Raw genomic sequence first — 6,948 nt, 5'->3', positions numbered from 1 at the left:
AACAATATCTTTTTATTGCCACTTCTGCAAGTGTATGATGAGCATGTAAACATACAGTATTAATTATATCCTTTCTAACAAAACAGGAAATTCATGCAGTACACTTTCATAAATTTGTCTTTCAACTTGTTGTTGGGAGGTAAAGTCCATTCTATATCACAGATGAGTTGTACTTAAAAGTTTCTCTATTTAGTTACTTAAATCAGGTACAAGTTAAGTACAGTCATACAGTGATTATCTTTACAATAAACAATGAAATTCCACAGAAAAAAGAGAATCTATTTGGACTGGATCGAACAATCACAGACATAAAATCAATGCATGCATGAGATGCGGACTGCAGGGCATGGTCATAATTTTCTCGCAGAAGGTGTAATTTGATTAAGGTAAGACAAGTACAAATTTCCATGTTTAGTAATCACAACGTTGATATGCAAAAAATCCAAGGAGACAAAATTGCTTTGACTAAAATACAAAATAGCAACTAGGTTTGGACCAAATCTAAATAATTTAAAAAGGAGCCACTAGCAAAAATTGTAATCTGGCACTTGATATATTATTATGATTATCACTACTACTTCGTATAATTAGTCCGGATCGCAGTCCCTCTGAGGGAACTGAGATGCAGGTGGTAAGCATGTTTTTTATACTTAAATCGCTAAGTAAGAATTTATAGCCTGTCCAGTGTTCACTAATGGCTTACACTATGTAGATAAGCATTTTTGCACTTTCGACTTTTTGACGAATAAGGATCATTCCTGATGACAAGTATCCTAATAGTTTACTAACAAATAGACCTGACTTAGTTCTGTATCAGGCAAACAGAAGCTCTACACCAATTGACCACTTATTCCAGAAAATATGAGAGCCAATATGCATAAACATAACCTGATGTAAGTGAGTGTTCCTTGTTTCTAGACAAGCCACCTAAGAAAACAGAACCCTGTTCATAAACCACGAAATATCAGGGAATATGAACAGTACAACTTGCAGATTAAGGAATATGAACAGTACAACTTGTAGATATCAGATAATGTTAACTATTAACTACACATTGCTCCACTTGTACTTTGTTATTCTCGTACAACAATCTCAAGAATAAGCTATTACCTTGTTCAGATGGCAGAATTAGCTTATCTTAATGTGCCCACGTGATTAATTACACTAATTTATTAACAGTGAGATTCAACCATAACCTAGATACGGATCGGCATAAAGCATATACTGTGGCCCTACATTGTATGGAAACACCGGAGGAGGTGGGTGTCAAACACCTGGGGAAGGTCTAATCTGACACATCTTAGAGGAAAAACAAGTTTTTAAATGACTGATGAAACAGGATTAAGAAGAAAGTACACATGAATAGGTAGATATACGTTTCAGCCATGCATTTCCATGATATGATCTGCACAAATAATACACCCATACATTTTGAAGAACTCATGCACAGTTGCTTTATGGTAAATATTTCATATAGTGTTGCAAAAAACATACTGTCTTACAATAACCTTGTACTGATACAACCTTCGAGTGCAACTAATTTGAGTTAAAATGCAGCTTGCCAGCTCAAGCCTCAGGTAAAAGTAATGGTGTAACTTCTTCACTCACTTGACTCGGCATAATCATGTACTACGTAGTAATTAAGATTGAAAAAAGAAATTTGCAACATCCTGTTACTAAAGCTTGAGCAACTGGTTATAATATAATAAGATCATTCAAATTTACTGCTTCATCTTCAAAACAGGTAATTATGTCTACGATTATGTTGAGACTTATGAATCCTACCTTTTTTTAGCTTCTCGAAGAGCATTCTCAGCATCATCGATTTGCTTGCTGATTTTGTGAAAATGTTCCCCACTCCATCCTGTAAGCCCATGTGCCACTGCAGCTCTGAGGGGCTGCCTATTATGAATCCTAACTAAGATAGCACATAATACAGAATAATAAGATGCCATATGCTCTAAATGATCTTAGGGCTTATGTCATCCAAAATTCATATTATAGACATTACAGCATAAAATTACTGTACAGAGATCCCTACCATACCCAGTGCCTCAATAAGGCTCACACGGTCACACCTAAGGCAGGGTGATGTTCATATATGTTTTGCGCCACTTACCCCAGCGCCCAGGCAGAGATGTTAGCTTTGGCAGAGCATTGATTGGGAGTTCAATTAACAGTATCACTTCAAAGCAGACAAAACTATTAAAGGCATTGAACAGCAGCACAACGAATAATGAGAATCAATCCAAAGCTGAAATATACCAAAAATGTTTCACTTCACTGAATATAGATACACAGAAAAGGTTTTTTTTTTTTTTTTTTTTTTTTTTTTTTGAAAAAGAACTGCTAAATTACATGAAACAAAAGATTATTGTACTGTACAGAAATCATTTCTTCGGTCTTTTTTATAGTTTGCACAAACATAACTGATGCTGATTTTGGTTTATAATTCTTTCTTCCTTGGGATTTTCATCAATTCATCAATATCTTCACTCAGCAATTGATAGAACATACTGAGGATACCATCTAACTATAGTGAACTCACAGAATTCAGTATTTCATATTAATGTTGCAAATCCTGCCTCAGCTACAAGTCGTAGTTGCTACATAAATTTAGTTTTGGATCCCATCATCAGAAGCTCAGAGACTGGATTGATAGTCATGTTCCAAGCAATCTAGACTACACACTATCCCAGCATGACCAAATTAGGCAAAGATCATGAAATACAATTAGCATTTTCAAGCAGTTACCATGACCTAATTAAGCGTATACAATCAACTATCTTTTGGACAAACTATCTTTTGGAATATGAACATAGCATTACAAATAGGTCTCTAGTCCAATCATGCAGCAGATTAAAAAGGCTTAGGGCACAGAATGACAAAGTAACCGGCCATGAAGCAAAAGAAAGATAGAAAGTGGGAAAGTGGAAAAGCAATAAATGAAAATTTTCTGGGATCAGCCATTTACATCAAACCTCTCTATAGAAAAAGATAGCACATCCTTATAAAAGGCGAGAGCTAAAACACCATATGCCTCTTCACTGATCAAAAGTTGGACTTCATTTATAGACCAATGAAGCACAATGACACTATGTTTGAAGATTACATGTAGCAGATCCTGATAGGTTAGTGCATATGCATGCAGCCACACTAAAAAGGATACGATTTGGACTTTGGAGAAGGTGTTCAAAAACAGAGGCCCATAAGGAAGAGATTATAAGATACATAGTTGAAAAGACATCAGAATGTAACAGTGTGAGAAGCTTGTATCGTCAGCTCAAAGAGCAGATAAAGGCCCAATAAAAACACTTGAGAGAAGCAATAAACATTATCTGAAAAAAGAAATCTCTTTCTTCTATAGAATTTAGTCTGCATAATTGCCACGTTGATTTGAGCTGATTTGAGGATTATAAGTGTCAACTATGAGCCTCAAAAGACTCAAAAATGTTGTTGAGATATGTTGGATTTAACATTTCAGAAACTCAAATTTGAAGCCTTTTGAAAATATTTGAATTGAAATACCCACTACACCCCTAAAAAAACTGAAGATTTGTTTTGCACAGATGATTCATAATCTCATCAAGCTCTTGCAGTCAAGTCTTTGCTAAAAAATCTTACCTTAGTTCCTTTTTTTTCTTTTTTTTTTGGTTTAGCCAGATAATAAATACTTCATACATAGAATGCTTACAAAACTCTTAACATTTACCTGAAGAGAAGCACAATAACACCGGAAACTGGCAAAGGGGTGTAAATTAAATGTCACAAAACCAAATTTCTGTACAGTGGCTCATGTCTTAATGATTCAAGAGGAACAATTTTCTGCTCATGCATCTACATAAATGATAACAATTCTGTGCTTCATTACAGCATAAAGTGAACCAACAAATCCCAGAGAGCACTAAGGAGTATATAAATTGCTATCTGAATTCAGGAAGAGAAGAAACATGAATCTCAGTGCAATGAATGCCATATTCTATGAATCTATGAAAATAATAAAACGAGCAACTATATAAAATTTCATGGATTTTGATTTCAAAAGATCTCTAAATATCAGCCTATGATTCATATGGAGTCATATGCAATAATACTGATCGTCCTTGAAAATAGTCACAGATGCTTTGCAGTTCATTATGACCCTTAATTCAATTTATGAAATTCAAAAAGTAATGTTAGTTGGTAGCAGTTTACAAGAACCATTTGTTTTCCCCTTAAGCTTATTATCAGCCACTGCTCCACGCAGCTGCTACAGCATGTGTGAACATACCCTTGTGAACGGAAATGAACCAGGCTGCTTCAGCCAATTACATGACGAGAATCAGAACATCTCTAGACCACCTGTCTCTACCTGAGCATCCATCCCACCCTCCTAACCCCAAGCCAAACTCAGAAGAATTTCATATCTAGTCATCTATTTGTTGATTGTGATCCCATGGATGAAGTTCTACACAATATCATCTTACTCACAAGGGTGGAAATCCAATGAGGCAGATGTGAACTTGAATCCCCCTCCTCCCACCCTCCAAACTTATGGAGCAGCCTAAAGGTAAGCGGTCCTATATAGTGGGAATGGTAATGGATTTGTAGGCAATTTTGCTAGGAACTCTACCTACAAATATGTGTTTCTGTTCCTTCAAAAGAAGCAATATAATATTCATTGTGTGGCATAACTATCCAACATTGCAATATCTCTACCTTAGATTTAAACATCCCTTTCAAGCTTAGCGAAGTAGCAATCACACAGGCAGGAACAGAAATTGGCATAGCTTTATAGAGAGCTTATTTTCTTACATAGCTAATTCAGTAACATCTATGTTCATCGGGACCTATTAATAATTTAATCCATTTGAGACAAATATTCCCTTGGTGACAAGAGCCCGTTTCCCCAGTGACTAGCCAAAATAAAAGCAATAAAAGATGAGAAAGTAATATTGCAAGCAACAAGAGCAAAGTTGAAATTGATTTATGAATTATAATTGCTGTTAAGAGCAAAGTTTGTACAACAGAACTTACGACGCAAAGTCGGAATGTTTTCTTTCCAGATGAAGAATCACAAGCAGAACATTATAAGGAAAAAAACAGTCTACCTCTATTTAATTAACCAAAGATTATCAGCCTGAGAATTCCCTGCAACCAAAGAAAAGGAAAAATTAAAACTAACTCAGCATATCTTTCACATTACTGTAAGCAAATAGAATCAAGATAATAAAGACTAAGATGGTGAGACAAACTCACCAAAAGAAGAAAAAAAATTCCAAGGCAGGCCCTTCCATATCATCCAATTCACCAAAAAGTAAGAAATTTGTGACGTAAGAAAGCAGAATTCCATGAAAATAAAGCTTAAACCAATCAATCCACAGGATTATTAAAGTGGGCAAGTAACGTAGGATCCCAAAACCCAGCATAGAATTTGGCAAGACCTTCAAGAAAAGAAGCAGCTTGATAAACATTCAAAGTCCCCATAATATCAGCAAGAACACTTCTTCTTAACCTATTAGCATCCAAGAAAACACAAGTCATCTTGTCAACCAATTCTCCAACAACCTCATCAACCTCGAAATTCTCAGCATTTTTTCTCCACCCAACACCCAATTTCTCAACCAAATCAGCCTGAGTATCCCTAGAACGCGCCACAACAGAAGGAACCATCAATCTCAAACCGCACTCCACCTGTTCGACAAAATGCCCCAAAGAAACATCAACATTTTTCCAGACATTCCAAGGCTTACCCAGAAAACCATTATCAGTCTCATCACTATCATCATCATCATCTTCAAGAAAAGAACGAAGGAGATTAGTGAAGATATAAGGGTGGAAATCTCCGAACCAAAGAAAGGGTTTTTCGAGGGGGTTTCGCCAATCTGGGAAGAGGATCTGAGAAACGTCGTCGTTTGAAGCGAGATCGAGTGCGGCGAAGTAAGAATTGAAATGGGAGTGAAGCAGTTCGACCTGGGTAGCGAGAAGAAGAGGGTCTGGAGAAGGGGAGGAAAGAGAGCGAGAGAGAAGAGGAAGAAGACTGGATTTTAGGGTGTTAATCCAATCTGCGTAGAATTCTTTGAAAGGGCGACAATTTTTTAATCGGTTGATTAAAGCTTTCATCATGGTTGTTAATGGAGTTTTCTTGATTTTCTTCGAAGAAAAAAGAGACAAAAACAGGGGAGTATAGAGTATGATGGTTGCAGAGGTTGGAGTTGGAGGGAAGGAGAGATATTAATTGACCGTTGATTAGAGCGTTTTAAATAGGTGAAGTATGCTTGTTGGAGGGAATTGTTTCATGCTTTATTCAAAAACTAGATTAATTCAACAATTAATAGATCAGGTAATTTATCCCTTTGATAGGGCTAACCTAACTACTATGTCTTTTGGGTGATTTTTTTTTAGGGAAGGGCCAAAAGATGAAAAACTAGCCCACACAGTGTATAATACACAAAATCGGAGCGATTTAGGAGGTGTTGGAGATGGTGTTGGAATTTCACGGAACACTAGTAGATGAATTCCGGGTTCATATAATATTGTTTGGACCCATATATGACCATTATTCGGCGACGTAAAGACCCCGTGAAAGCTTATAGACAATACAAGAGGCATGTACGAAAATGGGTAAAATGATCATTTAAAGGCAAATTGGATGGTTCCACCCACTCAATTGAACTCTCGGAGGGTATAAGTGACCATGGTAAACATCTCGGCAATTTTTATTTCGGGTGAAAAATGGTCTAAAAATTACAAATTTGAAGGCTATAATTAATAGTTTTGAGATTTCGGTGCCCGGTGGCGAATAGTGTTGAGACCCAAAAGCTGTCAAAAACTGACCCAACCCGAGGACTCGGCCTTAACCGACAATAATCTGAACCCAGTCTGTACTCGAACAATGGGGTAGATTATAGCCTTCAATTATGCCACTTTTCGCCACCGGGCCCCAAAAAACTCAAAATTTCCTTAAAA

General features: G+C 36.5%; 1 pseudogene; it reads right to left on the bottom strand.

Annotated features, from left to right (window-relative positions):
• Window positions 1–5,283: 5,283 nt before the first annotated feature.
• On the bottom strand, window positions 5,284–6,139 carry LOC145599432 (protein INAPERTURATE POLLEN1 pseudogene; annotated as a pseudogene).
• Between the last annotated feature and the right edge of the window lie 809 nt (window positions 6,140–6,948).

Source organism: Chenopodium album, chromosome 20 (genome assembly GCF_948465745.1).
Source record: "Chenopodium album chromosome 20, dcCheAlbu1.1, whole genome shotgun sequence".
In the NCBI taxonomy this organism is placed as follows: domain Eukaryota; kingdom Viridiplantae; phylum Streptophyta; class Magnoliopsida; order Caryophyllales; family Amaranthaceae; genus Chenopodium; species Chenopodium album.
This window is presented reverse-complemented; position numbering and strand designations above follow the sequence as displayed.